Below are 20,328 nucleotides of genomic sequence, written 5' to 3'. Positions count from 1 at the left end.
TAATTCTCGAAATTTTGCATTAATTTAGTCAAAGATTTTCGAAATCATATCTTTTTTTTAGTCAAGTCAAAAATCCTAATTTCAAAAATTGATCTTTTTAATTTCTTCAATCATATCTTTTCAATCATATCTTTTTTTATTAAATTGCAATCATATCTTCTCAATCATTTCTTTTTCAAAATAATTTTTAATCATATCTTTTTTATTGCTAATTCCAAAATCTTTCTAATTAATTAATTAATTTAGTTTTCAATTTGCTTTTATTTCATTTTCCTCTAATTTTCGAAAACCATATCCAAAATTTTTCAAATCTTTTTAATTAATTAGCCATTTTAGCATTCGAATTATTTATTTATCTTTTTTCTTTTTCTTAAATTTTCGAAACTTTTATTTTATTTTTCATTTATTTTGTTTTATTTTTCGGTTACTTTTAATTAAATAAAAAAAAAGAAATTTTCATATCAATTCCCTTTTCTCCACCATTGACATAAGTGGAAGTGGACAGTCCAAAAGGACTCTAGGGTCATATGCTAACCCCATTGCAGTTGCATATGGGAGTAGCATCTGTATACCTCCCATCAAAGCAAGCAGTTTTGAGCTAAATCCTCAGCTCATTATCATGGTGCAGCAAAATTACCAGTATTCCGGTCTTCCACAGGAAGAACCTACTGAGTTTCTGGCACAGTTCTTACAAATTGCTGACACAGTACGTGATAAAGAAGTGGATCAGGATGTCTACAGATTACTACTATTTCCATTTGCTGTAAAAGATCAAGCTAAGAGGTGGTTAAATAACCAACCCACAACAAGCATAAAAACATGGAGACAGTTAACAGACAAATTCCTGAATCAATTCTACCTTCCAAAAAGGATGACACAGCTAAGGCTGGACATCCAAGGCTTTAAACAAGAGGATCATGAATCCCTTTATAATGCCTGGGAGAGGTACAGAGAGATGCTAAGGAAATGCCCCTCTGAAATGTTTTCAGAGTGGGTACAGTTAGACATCTTCTACTATGGGCTTACAGAAAAAGCTCAGATGTCTCTAGACCACTTAGCTGGTGGATCTATACACATGAGGAAGACGATTGAAGAGGCTCAAGAACTCATAGATACGGTTGCTAGTAATCAATATCTATACTCAAGCAGTGAGTCCTCCATAAAAGAAGAGGCTAGGACAGTAACTACTGATCCTAATCCTCAAGAACAAATTGTTGAACTTAATCAGCAATTACTCCTTGTGACAAAACAATTAGTAGGATTTAAAGAGATACTCCAGGACACTAAAAATGCTAATGAGAATATGGAAGCACAATTAAATCAGACAAGACAGCAGCTATCTAAACAGATAATAGAAGAATGCCAAGCTGTCCAATTAAGGAGCGGGAAGACATTGAATAAATCAACTCAAAGTAGCAGAAATCTAAGAAAGGAACAACTGATAGAGGATGACCAAACCACTGCCCAAAATCCCCCTGAGGACAGCAAGAGCCCAGAGAGGAATAATTCTAGCGTTCAAACGCCAGAAAAGGGTGAAAGACTGGCGTTAAACGCCCAGTGGATGCCCAATCCTGGCGTTCAAACGCCAATGAGGGATCAGACACCTGCAAATGCTGATAGTAACTCCTCTAAGAAGGCTTCTCCAACCACCTCTGTAGGGACTAAACCTGCAGCACTAAGGTTGAAGAATATAAAGCCAAGATGCCTTACCCTCAGAAACTCCGCCAAGCGGAGCAGGATAAATAATTTGCCCAAGGAATCAGAGGAAATAAAAGAACCTCTGAAAATCCCTCAGAAAGAGGAGAAACCTCCTAAACCCGAGCTCAAACCACTACCACCATCCCTGAAATATGCATTTCTGGGAGAGGGTGACACTTTTCCAGTGATCATAAGCTCTGCTTTAAATCCACAGGAAGAGAAAGCACTAATTCAAGTGCTAAGGACACACAAGACAGCTCTTGGGTGGTCCTTAAGTGACCTTAAGGGCATTAGCTCAGCAAGATGCATGCACAAGATCCTATTGGAGGATGATGCTAAGCCAGTGGTTCAACCACAGAGGCGGCTAAATCCAGCCATGAAGGAAGTGGTGCAGAAAGAGGTCACTAAGTTACTAGAGGCTAGGATTATTTATTCTATTTCTGATAGCCCCTGGGTGAGCCTTGTCCACGTTGTCCCCAAGAAGGGAGGTATGACAGTGGTTCATAATGAAAAGAATGAACTGGTTCCTACAAGAACAGTTACAGGGTAGCGTATGTGTATTGACTACAGAAGGCTCAATACAGCCACCCGATAGGATCACTTTCCTTTACCATTCATAGACCAGATGCTAGAGAGACTAGCAGGTCATGAATATTACTGCTTTTTGGATGGCTATTCAGGTTACAATCAAATTGTAGTGGATCCTCAGGACCAAGAGAAAACAGTATTCACATGTCCTTCTGGAGTATTTGCCTACAAAAGGATGACTTTTGGTCTGTGCAATGCACCTGCGACCTTTCAGAGATGCATGCTCTCTATTTTCTCTGATATGGTGGAAAAATTTCTGGAAGTCTTCATGGATGACTTTTCAGTATTTGGAGACTCATTTAGCTCCTGTCTTGACCATTTAGCACTTGTTCTGAAAAGATGCCAAGAGACCAACCTAGTTTTAAACTGGGAAAAATGTCACTTCATGGTGACTTAAGGAATTGTCCTTGGGCATAAAATTTCAAACAAGGGAATAGAGGTGGATCAAGCTAAAGTGGAAGTAATTGAAAAATTACCACCACCTGCCAATGTAAAGGCAATCAGAAGCTTTCTGGGACATGCAGGATTCTATAGGAGGTTCATAAAGGATTTTTCAAAAATTGCAAAACCTCTAAGCAACCTGCTAGCTGCTGACACGCCATTTGTATTTGACACAGAGTGTTTGTAGGTGTTTGAAACCCTAAAAGCCAAGCTGGTCAGAGCACCAGTCATCTCTGCACCTGACTGGACATTACCATTCGAACTAATGTGTGATGCCAGTGACCATGCCATTGGTGCAGTGTTGGGACAGAGGCATAACAAGCTTCTGTACATCATTTACTATGCTAGCCGTGTTTTAAATGATGCACAGAAGAATTACACAACCACAGAAAAAGAGTTACTTGCAGTGGTTTACCTAAAACCCCCCTTGGCCGAATAATTCACACACCTCCATCTCATCCATCTCTTCTTCTTCTCCTCCTTTCTTTATTCTTTTGCTCGAGGACAAGCAAACCTTTTAAGTTTGGTGTGGAAAAGCTCAGCTTTTTTTTTCGTTTTTCCATAACCATTAATGGCACCTAAGGCCGGAGAAACCTCTAGAAAGAGGAATGGAAAGGCAATTGCTTCCACCTTCGAGTCATGAGAGATGGAGAGATTCATCTCAAAGGTCCATCAAGACTACTTCTATGAAGTTGTGGCCAAGACTCCTCATTGAAGAGGACAAGCCCATCACTAAGAAAAGGATGGAGCAAACAAGAGAGCCCACTCATGGACCTCAACAAGAGCATGAGGAAAATCATCATCATGAAATCCCTGAGATGCCTCAAGGGATGCATTTTCCTCCACAAAACTATTGGGAGCAAATTAACACCTCCCTAGGAGAATTAAGTTCCAATAGGGGACAACTAAGGGTGGAGCACCAAGAGCATTCCATCCTCCTTCATGAAATTAGAGAAGATCAAAGAGTCATGAGAGAGGAGCAACAAAGACAAGAAAGAGACATTGAGGAGCTCAAGCACTCCATAAGATCTTCAAGAGGAAGAACTAGCCGCCATCACTAAGGTGGACCCATTCTTTAATCTCCTTGTTCTTTATCTTCTGTTTTTCAAATTTTTATGCTTTATGTTTATCTATGTTTGTGTCTTTATTACATGATCACTAGTGTCTTAGTGTCTATGCCTTAAAGCTATGAAAATGAATCCATCACCTCTCTTAAATGAAAAATGTTTTTAATTGAAAAAGAAAAAGAAGTGCATGAATTTCAAATTTTAAAACAGATTAATTATTTTGATGTGGTGGCAATACTTTTATTTTTCTGAATGAATGCTTGAACAGTGCATATTTTTGAATTTGTTGATTCATGAATGTTAAAATTGTTGGCTCTTGAAAGAATGATGGAAAAGGAGAAATGTTATTCGATAATCTGAAAAATCATAAAATTGATTCTTGAAGCAAGAAAAAACAGTGAAAAGCTTGCAAAAAAAAAAAAGAAAAAGAAAAAAAAAAGAAAAAGAAAAAGAAAGAAAAAGAAAAAGCAAGAAAAAAAGCCAATAGCCCTTTAAACCAAAAGGCAAGGGTGAAATAAAAAAGGATCCAAGGCTTTGAGCATCAGTGGATAGGAGGGCCTACAGGAATAAAATCCTGGCCTAAGCGGCTGAACCAAGCTGTCCTTAACCATGTGCTTGTGGCGTGAAGGTGTCAAGTGAAAACTTGAGACTGAGCGGTTAAAGTCGTGGTCCAAAAGCAAAAAGAGTGTGCTTAAGAGCTCTGGATACCTCTAATTGGGGACTCTAGCAAAGCTGAGTCACAATCTGAAAAGGTTCACCCAGTTATGTGTCTGTGGCATTTATGTATCCGGTGGTAATACTGGAAAACAAAATGCTTAGGGTCACAACCAAGACTCATAAAGTAGTTGTGTTCAAGAATCAACATACTTAACTAGGAGAATCAATAACACTATCTGGATTCTGAGTTCCTATAGAAGCCAATCATTCTGAACTTCAAAGGATAAAGTGAGATGCCAAAACTATTAAGAGGCAAAAAGCTAAAAGCCCCACTCATCTAATTAATACTGATCTTCATAGATGTTTTTAGAATTCATTGTATATTCTCTTCTTTTTATCCTATTTGATTTTTAGTTGCTTAGGGACAAGCAACAATTTAAGTTTGGTGTTGTGATGAGCGGATAATTTATACGCTTTTTGGCATTGTTTTTAGTATGTTTTTAGTATATTTTAGTCAGTTTTTATTATGTTTTTATTAGTTTTTAAATAAAAATCACTTTTCTAGACTTTACTATGAGTTTGTGTATTTTTCTGTGATTTCAGGTATTTTCTGGCTAAAATTGAGGGACCTGAGCAAAAATCTGATTCAGAGGTTGAAAAAGGACTGCAGATGCTGTTGGATTCTGACCTCCCTGCACTCGAAGCGAATTTTCTGGAGCTACAGAAGCCCAATTTGCACGCTCTCAAATGAGTTGGAAAGTAGACATCCTGGGCTTTCCAGCAATATATAATAGTCCATACTTTGCCCGAGATTTGATGGCCCAAACAGGCGTTTCAAGTTAGCTCAAGAATTTTGGCATTTAACTCCAGAACTGGCAGTTTACTATAAAAACTACTTTTAGTGATTCATCTTGTACCTCATGACACTTTACACGTTTCATATTGTATCTTCTACGGCATGAGTCTCTAAACCCCATTGTTGGGGGTGAGGAGCTCTGCTGTTCTTCATGAATTAATGCAATTACTACTATTTTCCATTCTATCACGCTTGCTTCTATTCTAAGATATTCATTCGCACTTCAACCTGATGAATGTGATGATCCGTGACACTCATCATCATTCTCACCTATGAACGCGTGCCTGACAACCACCTTCGTTCTACCTTAGATTGAATGCATATCTCTTAGCCTCATGATTCAGATCAGAGTCTTCGTGGTATAAGCTAGAATTATTGGCGGCCATTCCTGAGATCCGGAACGTCTAAACCTTGTCTGTGGTATTCTGAGTAGGATCTAGGAAGGGATGACTGTGACGAGCTTCAAACTCGTGAGTGTTGGGCGTAGTGACAGACGCAAAAGGATCAATGGATCCTATTCCGACATGATCGAGAACCGATAGATGATTATCTGTGCGGTGACAGCGCATTTGGAACATTTTCACTGAGAGGACGGGAAGTAGCCATTGACAACGGTGATGCCCAACTTAAAGTTTGCCATGGAAGGAGCCTTGCGTGCATGAAGAAGAAGATAGTAGAAAAGCAGAGATTCAGAAGACAAAGCATCTCCAAAATCTGAACATGTTCTTCATTACTGCATAACAAGTATTTATTTCATGTTCTTTTACTTTTTACAATTAAATTTGAGAATTATTGATATCTTGACTAAGAGTTACAAGATAACCATAGCTTGCTTCAAGCCGACAATCTCCGTGGGATCGACCCTTACTCACGTAAGGTATTACTTGGATGACCCAGTGCACTTGCTGGTTAGTTGTGTGGAGTTGCAAAAGGGTAATTGTAATTTCGTGCACCATTCTTTGTAAGACCCGGTTAATTAACAGCTAATTAACCCATAAATGAGAATTTATTCTAGAAAGCCAAAATGTTATTTTTATGGCTAAATGTGATAGAGGAGAGTGAGACGAGAATTTCGGTACCAATTTTATAGAAATCGGACCAAGATTGGACCGAACGGACCAAACCGGGCCAACCGGACCCAAAACGGGCCCTTGGCCCAACTAAACTAAACCAAGACCCTAGTTTTTAGCACTCTCTCTCCTCACAACACACAAACACACGCTGAAATGGTGGAGAGGAAGGGAAGAACACTCTCTCAAGTTCTCTCCCTTGGTTGATCTTCAAACCACCATAACTTTTGATCTAGAGCTCTGATCGCCGCACCGTTTGTGGCCACGCGTTCACCGCGGAGAGCCCTACAAAACCCATACAATCAATCTTAAGGTAAGCCACGTTTTTCTCTTCGAAATTCCAGCCCTTGTTTTCGAGTTTCATGGATGAAATGTTGAGATTTTGGGCTCTTTGATGTTATAGGACCCAACTCTCTTGAAGGAGAAGGTTAATCTTGTCTTCTTGGACCTTGGGTGTGGTAAGATTCTCAACCCTAGTGTAATTTGTTGTTCTATGATGTTGGGTATTGAGATGTTGTGTATGGGTATGATGATTGTGGCTTAGGTTGTATATATGTGAATATTGGAGCTTGATTGGTGATTTTGGAAAGCTTGGGAGAGGGTTTTGTGTGATAAAATCTGTTCTTGGAGGTGTTGAGACCTTGAGAGCTTGTGGACAAGTGGTTTGGAAGTGCTCCGATTGAGCTTGGGAAATCGGCTAAGGTATGGTCTCGGTTTTCCGTATCTAATATGTAATGTGGTAGGAAATACTTAGGCTAGAGGCCCTAAGATAGGCATTGAATGGTTGATGTTGTTAAATAGTTGAGATATATGATGTGATCATGTATGTGAATATGAATATTGATGCCTTGATTGTGTGATATATGAGAAAATGCATGTTGTGATATATGCTTGATGAATGATTAAGGTTGAATTGGTGGGTGGTACCATGTTGATGGTGAGTATGATGTTGATTATGTATAATGATGGTTGATTGGAAATGGTATTATTGGAAATTGGGATGAGGGAGGAAGTATGACATGATATTGTGTTTGTCCTTTAGCCATTTGATTGAGAAGTGTTAAAAGGGTTGGATGGTGATTTTGGAAAATTTGGTAAAATGTCAATGTGTGAGTTGAGGATGGCTTGATGTTGATTTTGGTACATTTTGATTGATTTCAAAGAAAAGGGATGAAATTGGCATGTTTTGATTGATTTTGAAAAGAGTTGAAAGTGGCTTGTTTTGAAAATGGCACTTTATGGTTTTGTATGAAAACAGGGGGCATACTTTGACGGGACATAACTTGGACTACGGATCTCTGATTTGTGCCAAATCTATTTAGAAATGAAATTGGATCCAGGATGTCCATGCCGTTCAAAGAATGGGTGAAAAACGATTTAAAATGAGAAAGTTATGTCTGTCGGAAGATTGGGGGTTGAATCTGTAAATTCTGCAGCTTTTAACTTAGAAATTTTTTTTAGCAGAATGACCCTCCGCGCGTAGGCGCACTTGGCGCGTACGCACCGTTCTTCAAGAAAGCACCATCCACGCGTGCGCGTGGTGTGCACGGGTGCGTCGATGCGCTACACCAAATACCCAGCTATTTTCCCGAGAGTTGTGGCAGTTTTGTGCCTGGGGCGCAAGAGCACCCACGCGTACGCGTGGTTGACGCTCGTGCATCGTTTGACTATTTTTCAACCCGCGTGTCCGCGCGTATGACTCTTGCGTGTCGATGAGATTTTGTGGCCATCCATGCGTGCGCGTGGAGTGCGCGTACGCGTGGCCCTGTTTTCATCCCAAAGTTGATTTTTGAGTTTTAAAAGCCAAATTTTATACTTCTAAGCCTCCGATCTCACTTCTTGTCTGATATAACTGTGTTTGCTATATTATACTCCTGCTGGTGGTTGGGAGGTCTGAAGGAATTGGAAAGGGAAGTATTAGTTAGACTGAAGGATCTTTAGTTAGTTGCCACTTACGATTTAGTTTGTTTATAAGCTTTGATATTATCTGGAGGAAGTTCTAGGATTGCCTTCGGCTTTCCTCTATTATTATGTATTATATATGTGAAAACTGTTACCATGCTGGGGACCTCTGGTTCTCACCCATGCGGATTTTGTGGTTTTCAGATGCAGGACGTGAGGTTTCTCGCTAAGGCATGCTGGAGACTTCTGGATTAGCGAAGATCCTTTGTTCTCGGGACTCCGTCTTGGTTTATATATCTTGTTTAGATACTTTTATCTCCACTAAATAATACAAACTGTGATGACTCCTCTTATAGGAGATTTTTGGAGAATAGGGTTCTGTATTTGTGTCCCTTTGGATTTCCTTTGGGGTTTTCCTTATTTTATTACATGTATATATATTGCTATGCTCGGACCGGTTATCTTCGCATTCGGATTTGAGTTTTGATATTCCCGTTTTTGACACTCTTTGTATATATATGATCTCGCGTTAGCTTATCCTTTGCTCGTTGCGTTATCGATCGGAGTGTTGCGCTTTCGAGTTGCGATTTTTGTTTACCTCTTTTTCTACAAAGGCTCCTAGTTATAATCCTTATTCACACTACTATACGTACTAGATTTTTGTTTTAGAGGTCGTAATACCTTGCCATCTCTGGATTATGACTTAAGCATAAGACTCTGTATGGTAGGGTGTTACACTCTTCAATATCCTTTATTGTTTCCATACGGTAAGGATGGTTACAAATTACATATAGCTACTTCTTCTCGACCAAATGTCAGAAGAACTGAGAAAAGATCAACAATAAGCATGAGAGACTTATTTGCATACAGACTTCAGAGAAGGACTAACGAGTCTCAGATCCTTTTGTGGTCAAGAAGATTACTGCAACAATTCATAGTAGATGCCTACACTATGGTTGAGTTAGAACGGCTTTTATAATTACGATTGAAACAACCAAACTTGAGGCTAGGCAAGTTCAAGCAATTGCATGAGTGTATGGTTCGCGGTGAAACTAATGCCGTTAACACTGGACAAAGAATTATTCTCCCAAAGAACTTTACCGGTGGTCCAAGGTACATGTTCAACAATTGCAAAGATGCTTTTGAAATATGTAAATATGCTGGATATCCAAGTTACTTTATCACTATGACATGTAATCCAGAATGGAATGAGATAAAAAGAGAGGTAACACCCCAAGGACTCCATACAGAGGATAGACCAGACATCTTATGTAGAATATTCAAGTTGAAGGTTGATAAATTAATTAAGGAATTGAAGAAAGGAACATTTTTTGGAAAGATTATTAGATGTAAGTATAACTAATCTTCCTACGAGTTTTTGTTTACTCTATCTATATTATCTATAGTACACTCATTGTATAGTACACTATCATTATTAAGAAACAATTATATATATAGCATATACATGGTACGATCATTCGATAGTGTACTATCTTGAGTGTATTACAGTGCATTTATATAGTTTGTATTCCCTCAGGCTCATTGTATGGTACACTTATACAGTTTTATATGATTTTATTTTAGCATATTTTTTTCCTATTTACTTTATTGTGCTTATTCGCACTACACGCTTAGGTTTATATAGTTTAGTTTAGAATCAACTGTTTTTTAAATCACATTATCTAACTTATTTTCAATGTACTTAGTCTTATATGCTTTAGAATTTCGCATAAATATTTATATACTTTGTCCAAATTATTAGTAATATCATATTTTTAAATTTGCAGATTGTCTAACCATAGAGTTTCAGAAGAGAGGTCTACCTCATGCCCATCTTCTTTTATTCATGCATCCGGAATCAAAACCACAAACTATTGATGACATAAACAAGGTTATTAAGACAGAGATTCCAGATTAGAGGGAAAATCCAAAATTGTATGCTGCTGTTGAGAAATATATGGTTCATGGTCCATGCGGTCATTTAAATAGTAAGAGCCAATGCATGATCAATGGTAAATGCTCAAAGTTTTTCCCCAAAGCATTCCGAGATAGGACAATTATTGACGAAGCAGGCTTTCCAAGATATCAAAGAAGAGATGATGGGCGAACTGTATCAAAGAAAAATATAGAGGTTGACAATTCCTTCATAGTTTCGTACAATCCCGGTCTTCTTCTAAAATTTGGATGTCACGTCAATGTTGAGTATACTTGCCAAACTTCAGCAATCAAATATTTGTTCAAGTATCTTCACAAGGATAATGACAGGGTGACAGCTGCATTTTATCAAAACAATGAATATCAGGTAGATGAAATTCGTAATTATTATGATTGTAGATATATATCAGCATGTGAAGCTGCATAGAGATTGTTTGGTTATCCTATTCAAATGAAGGAACCAGCAGTAATAAGATTGCCATTCCATCTTCCTGATGATATGCCAATTGTCTACAAAGATACCGATACAATTTAGTCACTTGTTGAGACTTCTTTTTTCAAGCAATCTATGTTGATTGGATAGTTCAAAGCAAATGAAGCCCATAATGATGCAAAAAATCTGACTTATTCTGAGTTTCCAACAAAATTTGTTTGGAATGGAGAGCATCATATGTGGACTCATAGAAAGCAAGGCTATGCCATAGGAAGGATATCTCATATACCACCAATGAATAAGGAAGATTACTATCTAAGGCTACTTTTGAACATTCAAAAGGGATGCACGAGTTTCAGTGATCTAAGAACAGTTGATGGTGTCGTTTATGACTCCTTCAAAGATGCATGCTATGCTCTAGGACTGTTGCAGGATGACAGAGAATTCATTGATGCAATATCTGAAGTAGGAACATGGCACTCTGCAACTTTTTTAAGGAGACTTTTTGTTGTTTTATTAACATCAAATAATATGAGTAGGCCAGATTTTGTTTGGCAAAAGACTTGGAACTTTCTCTCCGATGACGTACTATATGAACAAAGAAGATTACTGCAAATGGAAGGTAACTATAGTCTATTATAATTTTTTTTCCATGGTAGAATTCAATTTATCATATAATTATAATAAAAATATTGGATAAGAAATTTTAAGAGTTATTTTCTTTAACAAAATGCCTTTTTTGGGAGTAAAATTATTATACATATGGCAAATTGTTTATTGGTGTTCACTTTAACTTTTTCTCTTTCTCTCTGATAATATTTAGGAAATATAACAAAACATTACTTAAAAATTGGATTATATATATATTAGTTTCGTACTTGCTTTACTTCCTCCTCTTAATACAAATTTTGATTCATTGCTGTAAACCATATCTACTTAATCTAAGAAACCGTAACTAAATCCACATACTTCTAATACTTGCATTTGCATCGGTTGTTTGTGTGCCTTTTTTTTGTATGTTATAATGATTTTGATATTCATGTTAATCACAATAATATTTTTTAAAAGGACATGTTACTAATGAAGCATTTTTTAAACTAAAAACAAGGAGTGTTATTTATCATTCAACAATGCATTTCAAACTTTTTTACGAGAGACTAATTTAATAATTTTTCAAGTAATTGTGTTATTTTAAATTGAAAAAATACATATTTGATCATGTCAGAAGTCCAAATAAAAGATATTGCACTTGTAAAAATTGAGGATTTGCTCCAGTTAAATGGCAAGTCATTGAAAGAATATTGTGGAATGCCATATCCTTCAGAAAATTTGGTGTCCAGCTTAGAAGACAGAATTATAATGGAAGAGTTGATCTTTGACATTAATGCTCTCGCGAATGAACTAGGTGGGTATTTAGAAAGGCTAACTAATGAGCAGAAATTTGCATACGATCAAATAATTGGTGCTGTTAGTGGTAATATGGGTGGAATTTTCTTCTTATACGGTCAAGGTGGTTGTGGAAAAACATTCTTATGGTCAACTATATCATGCTCAATTAGGTCTAAAGGAGTTATAGTTTTAAATGTTGCTTCGAGTGGGATTGCTGCACTTTTATTGGCTAATGGAAGAACTGCACATTCAAGGTTTAAAATTCCTTTGACCATAAATGAAGATTCTTTGTGTAGCATTAAACAGGGAAGTCCTCTTGCAAGGTTAATATCCAAGGCCAAATTAATCATATGGGATGAAGCTCCAATGATAAGTAAATATTGTTACGAAGCTTTGGACAAATGCCTCAGAGACATCTTAAGGTGCTCAGATTCGTATAATGCTCATTTGCCATTTGGAGGTAAAGTTGTTGTTCTCGGAAGAGATTTTAGACAAATTTTACCTGTGATTCCCAGAGGCTCAAGGCAAGATATAATTCAGTCTTCTATTAATTCTTCATATTTGTGGCATAACTGTAAGGTTTTGAAGCTTACAAAAAACATGAGATTGTCACTAGGTGAAAACAACAATATACAAGAACTCAGAAATTTTGCAGAATGGCTACTCAAAATTGGTGATGGTTTGGCTGGTGATACAACAGATGGTAAATCGATCGTTCATATACCATCTGACATTTTGGTTAAGAACTCTGAGACAGCTTTGGATGACCTCATTGATTTCGTGTATCCAGATATGTTATCCAATTTATTCGTAGAAAATTATTTCAAGGATAGAGCAATTCTTGCACCAACTTTGGATTGTGTCACTGATGTCAACAAGATGACTGTAGGGTTACCTGGACAAGAAAGAGTCTACTTAAGTTCAGACTCTGTGTGTGCTGAGGAGGAAAATATGGAATTTGAGTTAGATGCTTTCTCGCCGGAGATTCTAAATGGAATAAATTGTTCAGGTCTACCATCACACAAGTTGGTTCTGAAGGTTGGTGCTCCTGTTATGTTGCTACGGAATATAGACCAAATTAATGGTTTGTGCAATGGAGCGAGGATGCAAGTTAGAAGAATGAAAAATCATGTGATAGAATGCAAGACTTTAACTGGTAACAAAGCTAGAAGTATTGTTCTTATCCCAAGACTGAATCTAATTCCAAATAATGAAACATTGCCGGTCAGGTTTCAAAGAAGACAATTCCCAATTATCATATCATTTGCAATGACAATAAATAAGTCCCAGGGACAAATTCTATCGAAAGTTGGAATTTACCTTCCAAGGCCAGTTTTCACCCATGGTCAATTGTATGTTGCGTTATCAAGGGTAACGAGTAAAGATGGTTTGTGAGAGCTGTTGCAAGATCATGGACACTTGAAAGATAACTGCACGATGAATGTGGTATATAGAGAAGTTTTTGAGAGCCTATAATGAAAAGGTAATAACAAAATGTCTTACTAAATCTATTTATTTATTAAAATTTATTACTATCACTTCAAAAAATTTAGAAATTCTAGGAACTAATAGATGAATTCTTATTGTACATTAATAGTTTGAGAATATTAAAATTATCATAAGAATTCGTATTATTTTATTCTCTTAATAAACAATTTTATAATTACATTAACCATATAATTTTATATACAAACATTGATACCGTATTGTTTCATGTATATATTTTGCAGGTATCAAAGGATAGCATTGAATTGTTATTTAGTAGGTTTAAATTATTTATTGTTTATTACATAACTTTCTGCATTAGGATTCTCTATTAATTTGTTCTTCATTTTGAGCTGATTTTGATATGTTCTTACTTCACAGTCAATCAACATGTAAAACTTTGTTAGTGGATTTAAGTATTACTAGATTATTTATGGTCATATTGAGTATATATGTCTGATTTATTGAAAAAAGTAGATCAAATAACTATTTTATAGTTAATGCAATTAACACTATATTAAGAAAAGAAAAACAATGCATACAAGTTATTTTTTATTAATTAAATTATTATAATTAAAATTAATTTTAACACAACAACTTAAAATTATAATTTCAATCTTATCACGTGCATGGCACGGGTAATTAAACTTGTAAATTTATTATAATTCATCACATGCATGTTCTTTTTGAATGTAAGTGACTTTTTTACGTTATATTTTACTATTGATGCTCTATATTGTTTAGTGTGTTTGTTTTTAATTTTTTTAGTTATCTGTAAATATATTTATAAAATATATTTTATTTTATCCAGTATTTACTACCACGTTTAGTAGATAAATAACAAAATTTTCATTTATTGTTACATTGATTGAGTTTGAAGATTTTATTTCTACTTTTATACATTTGTTTATGTTGTATGATTTGTATTTGTGTTAGTGACATCACGGTTCATACATTTTAATATTTGTGTAACAAATCTTATAAATTATTTTTACAAGTTATAATTTATTTTAGTTTTGTCTGGATATTCAATTTTTAATAATAATTTTTATTTATTTATAAATATATTATTTTCTATTTTTATTTAAAAAAATTATAAAATATATTATTATTATTATTATTATTATTATTATTATTATTATTATTATTATGTATTTTATACTTTTTTTTCTTTTTTTTTTGTACTTCCGTTATAATCTTTGTAATTTCTTTATTTTGTCAAAATTTTCTATGATTTTGTTTTATATATTTTTTTATATATTTTGGTTAATAGTTTTTAAGGGGGTTATTATTTTATGAGAATGATATAGTTTAAACTTTGGTTATCTAGGAATTTAATAAGTGACTAGAATAGTTTCACATCACGAACTAACAAATGCTAGCAATTAGAATAATAAAAGAACTAACCAATCTGGGACTAAATGAAGATCAGTAAGCTAGAAGAAAATATCATTCATTTACCAATTACTCTTTCATTAGGTAGCTTTTACAACAATTCTTTTTCTTCCTATGAGGCGTCGTCGCAAAAAGTTAACTATCGTGGACACAAACCACCACACACTCTTCAACTCCCGTGCTCATCATTCAGAGCAATATATGATATGTTATCCATGAAGCATTCATAGACCATGGTGTTATCATGTATGCATAAATAAAAAAAATTCTGTAATTAAGCTTAAGTCATTTACCTGTTTGTGTGGTATATTATAATGTAAATTATTTTCAATTTGTGTTATGGAATGATATTATGGTTTAATTTAAGCTTTTGTTTTAGAACTGTGTTATGATTTTATCTCATCATTTTCTCTTAGATATCAAGTTGATGTATTTTTATTTATTATTATTGAAACGGATGTGATATAAAATTGTAAAAAAAAATAAAATTCTCACACTTAATTTATTTTATTATAGTCTTTTATCTCTTCTATTTCTTTTTATTTTCTTCTTTAATTATTCTAAATGAATATTTTATCAAATACTAATTAAAGTCATCCTTCCATTTGCTTTTACTAATTTATTATCTAACTATTATATAAAATTAAAATCGTATTGATGACATGTCACCGTGTCATGTTTTTTTATGCTTTTTCATACAAGAAATTGATGATTTGTGCTTAAATATTGAATGCTTTTGTACTTAATTGGTATATTTCCTTGATCTTTTGATTTGATAAATTTTGTAGAAAATAAGAAGAAAAAGAAGCAAAAGAGCACAAAATAAACTAAAAAGAAGAAAAGAGAAATTTTGGACACACTTTGAAAATTGAACACACCTTGGAGCCTTAGGCCACGCTTTTAAAAGCATGACTCATGACCATGAAGCCATGGCATGCATATATGCCTTATGAATGCATGAATTAGAAACTAAAGCATGCATGGATGAAATGCACGAGCTTCACGTTAATTGGCATTACAAAGCCAATTAATGCATGCATAAAGCATTAAATCATTTATGCCAAAAAAAGGGAATGCTACGGCATTACTAAAAGGAACCAATGAAAGCATGCATGGAACTTAATTACTAATGCCAATAAATGAATGAATGAAATGCATGCATTAAAGCCAATGGAAGAAAGCATGTCAATTACAAAAACGCTAATGCATTGGCTTTATTAATAAAAGTAAAGCATGCATTTAATTAATACTATCATCGGCATTAGTAATGGATGAATGGCAAAGACAGTTGGTGAAACGTATACACCCAGGGAGGTGAAACATCTATACCCAGGGGAGGCCAAGTTTGCATCCAAGTTTGCCTCAAACTTGGAGGCAAACGTTGGCGTCAAAGTATTCTTGGAAGGAGCACGTTTGAGTTCACGTTAGATCTCAAACGTGAACTCAAACGTGAGTGACAGATAAATCCCGTTCTGCATAATTTCAGCAATCCAACGTTTGAGTTAAAGTTTGCCTCAAACTTTGACTCAAACTTAAAGGCTCCAAAGTCCAAATTGCAAACGGATTTCTTCTCAAGTTCAAGACCAATCAACTGAGGCTATCTTCAACCCAATTTCATCAAGGCCATCCGATCCATTCTTCCTCAAATCCAAAGCAAGCTAAGCCCATTACCATCACTCAAAGGTACAAGAGATAGTTAAGTAGGAATTTCATTTAATTGTAATTTATTTTTAATTTCAATTTCATTTTCATTTTCATTTTGTAAAGCCTATATAAGGCATCATTTTCATCTTTGTTAAGAGGGAGGTTGGCTCTAATAGAGAGCATTAGAGGCTGGCTTCACTAAGGATCATTAGGATTTGAGAGCTCTCTCTTAGTTTTCATTTCTGTTTTGAATCTTGGGTTGAGAATTGAAGAAATTCTGTTTCAATCTCACCTTGAGAATTCTCTATGTTTTCTTCTTCTGCAAACTTTCAAGTGAATTGTGATTTGAATCAAAGTTCTTTTCATTGCTTTCATCTTTAATTTTCCTACATCTTGTTCTTTGTTGGATCAAGGAAGGGAGTGAGATCTAGACTTGTTTTCTAGTCTCTTTGATCCCCTGAGATCTTCACTTGTCTTTTTAGATAGATTTCACAATTGAATTGAGTTTTCTTGCTGGTTTATTTTTTTGCTACAATTTTTTTCTCTGCAATTTTTACTTTCTGTTCCTAATGCTCTCAATTTATTTTCCTGCACTTTTGTTCATCTACACTTTACATTTGAGCTGCTGTGATTTGAATTTACTTTTTCCGCACTTTAAATTTCCTGTTACTTGTTCTCAAGATCTCTTCAATTGCTTGCTTTACTGCTCTCTTTAATTTCCAGCACCCCAACCCCCTTTATAATTCACTGCAATTTACATTTATTGTCATTTAAGTTTTTGCCAATTTATATTCCTTGCCCTTTACATTTATTGTCATTTACTTTCTGCCATTTATATTTCACTGCAATTTACTTTCTGTTGATCAACGTCACACAATTCACGCAATGTTAACTTGACTAAACTAATCACCCACTAAAGTTGCTTGATCCATCAATCCCTGTGAGATCGACCTCACTCTAAGTGAGTTTTACTACTTGATGCGACCCGATATACTTGCCGGTGAGTTTTAGGTGTTTGGAATTTGTTTTTCCACAAAAACACCATCACGTATTAATGAATTTAATATTAAAGTTAATTTGGCTTTTTATTTAGAGTGTTTTTCGATTTTTTTAGTCTAATCAACCAAAACTATTCAATTATAAATAGTCACTTCTATGATATTCTATTGTGCTGCTAAAAGTAAAAATGAGATAACAAATATAATTTTATCTCTTAATTCAGTATATTTATTTATATTTTATACTTTTTTTACGATTAATTTTGTACGGTGTTGATATATTAAATAAAAATACCTGTTATAATAACAAAAAATAAAATAAAATTTCAATCAATAATTTTATATTCTTTACCTTTTTTTTCAATTTTATTTTGGATTTTAATTTATTACTAAAAGGTAGTGATTCTATTGATACTGAAATAAAGTTGCAAAAAAGTCCATAGGGTAGAATAAGTAAAATAATGTGATACCCACATTACAATATCTAAATGAAACAACCTAAGATCTAAAATGTTTATCTTTCTCTTTCTTGCCGTCTATTATATTATCGATTCTATTATATAAAAATTGATTTTTTACATTTAATGATTGAGTCAACGTAGCATGTTTCTGAGAGTGTTTCTTAATTTATTTTATTTAACTCGTTAAATACAATTCATTATGATGCATTAATTATATCAACTAATTAATTTGATTAGATATTTAAGTATCACACAATTTAAAATTATGTATATTGATTTGATTTTTATGATATATAAATTTAAGGAATAAATTAAAATAATATAATTTATTACTTATTTAATTTGAATATAACAAATACAAAATTAATTTAGTTAAAAGTTTATTATTTTCTAATCTTCTATACATAAAAATGACAAAACAAAATTGTAAAAATAATCTTTTTATCGTTTTTGCTATTTTAATTTTATTTTCTTTGCTTTTTATGTGTAATTTTATTTTATATTAACTTTGTGTATTTAATAACAAAATATACTCATATTAATTCTATCATATAATAATATATTTTTCTCCTATGTTAATCAAAGAATTTTAATAGTTATCAACTACATCTAATAGAATGACTGAGAAGTGAGAACTACGACAAGTTAAACCCAGATTCAAAATACTGAAATGAAGGAAAGAAAACAGTGGATATATGATTAGAGAAAAATATATAATAACGAGAAATATACTAAAACTGGATTTTTCCTCCAACTAATAAAAGTGAGGTATCAATTTCTCATGAATTCATTTTTTCTCTAAAATGAAATCACTATTTTCTCTTCTAATTTTATTTTAAAAAAATATCTTTATTATAATTATATTACAATTAATTGTTATTATTATTATATTATTATTGTTTTTTTTTGTTATTTTTTTCAAAAATTTTCAAAGAATATTCATAAATTAAATAATCGTGGGTATCTGCATTCGCTAAGGGATAATTAAATAGGGGAATTTGCGACGAAGATGGAGAGCGAACGGGGGATTTTTTTTTTTTAAAAAACGGGAACGAAGGACGGGAAAAGGGGTCTGCCGTCGTGCCCACACAAGTATCTATTACTATATCTAACTAACACCGAAAATCCAATTTGAGCCGATTTGAGATAGGACACGTGAACTTTATCTGGATCGGGTTTTAAGACAATGAACCTAATTCGGATGTAGGATCCTAACAATAGACCTAGATTGATCTTACTCACTTGACTTAATATTTTGAGTCATTACTGTAATAAATATTATACTATTAAATATGATTATATTTAGTATATATAAAAGTTAGATATACTTACAGTAGATTTTATAATCAAACAAAAAATTCTAATTATCTTTTTTTTATATATTATTTACTATCTTATTGAAAAAGTGAATAATAATAATCACTCACATAATTAAAATAGATCATCCTAATATATATGTAACACCCTAACCTTTAGCACGTCATGATCGTACCAAAAGTAAGGAGTTACTAACCTGTTCTCCTTATTTACTATTTAATATTGAGCCTTTAGGTCGATATTGCGTTTCAGTTTATAAGAAAATACCAGAAAATTATTTGTAGTAATTAAAATCACACAATTATTAATAATAGTAAATGCTATACAAATGAATTCAATATAAAACTCAAATACAATACCTATCCCTCTGGATAAAATAAAACTTAAAGCAACAAGGGCGAGGGAACTCTATAAAAATAACAGGAATCACAAGTTAATCTACTAGTCGTCTGCATCTTCTAACTGAATCTTCGAACCTGTGTCACTGAAAGGGTGGAAGATTTTGGGGTGAGAACAAACCACAAGTTCTCAGTAGGGAATGGGAATGCCGTAAAAGTAATGAATTTAATGCAAATAATTAACTTACTTAGTAAAACTATTTTGTTAACCCTTAAACAAAATCTCTCCTTAAAAGATTGGGTTTAAAACATTATATTTTTCTTAATAAATCAAACTTTAAAATAGAATAAATCTTTTCTTAACTAAATATATTTTAAATAATTTAATTTTTCAAAACCAAATCTTTTAAAATAACTTTTCAAATAAAACCTCAGATTTTATAAAATTTTGGCAGCACTTCCCCTAAAACTCGGGCTTAGCCACCCTTTTCGAGTCTCAGCTGAACTATTTTCAACCTCTTTTCAATCAAGAAATTAAATACATATTCATCAAATTCAGTCATTCCAAACAATCTTAAATTATTTACAAATACCCACTAGACTTCCATGGCATTCATAGTTTAAAACAGTTAATTTCAAAATAAAATCCCATAC

General features: G+C 33.7%; 1 pseudogene; it reads left to right on the top strand.

The window, feature by feature from the left end:
* On the top strand, positions 10,282 to 13,512 carry LOC107640349 (annotated as a pseudogene).

The sequence above is a fragment of the Arachis ipaensis genome, chromosome B05 (assembly GCF_000816755.2).
Source record: "Arachis ipaensis cultivar K30076 chromosome B05, Araip1.1, whole genome shotgun sequence".
In the NCBI taxonomy this organism is placed as follows: Eukaryota; Viridiplantae; Streptophyta; class Magnoliopsida; order Fabales; family Fabaceae; genus Arachis; species Arachis ipaensis.
The sequence above is the reverse complement of the archived record's forward strand: the minus strand, read 5'-3'. Positions and strand labels throughout refer to the sequence as shown.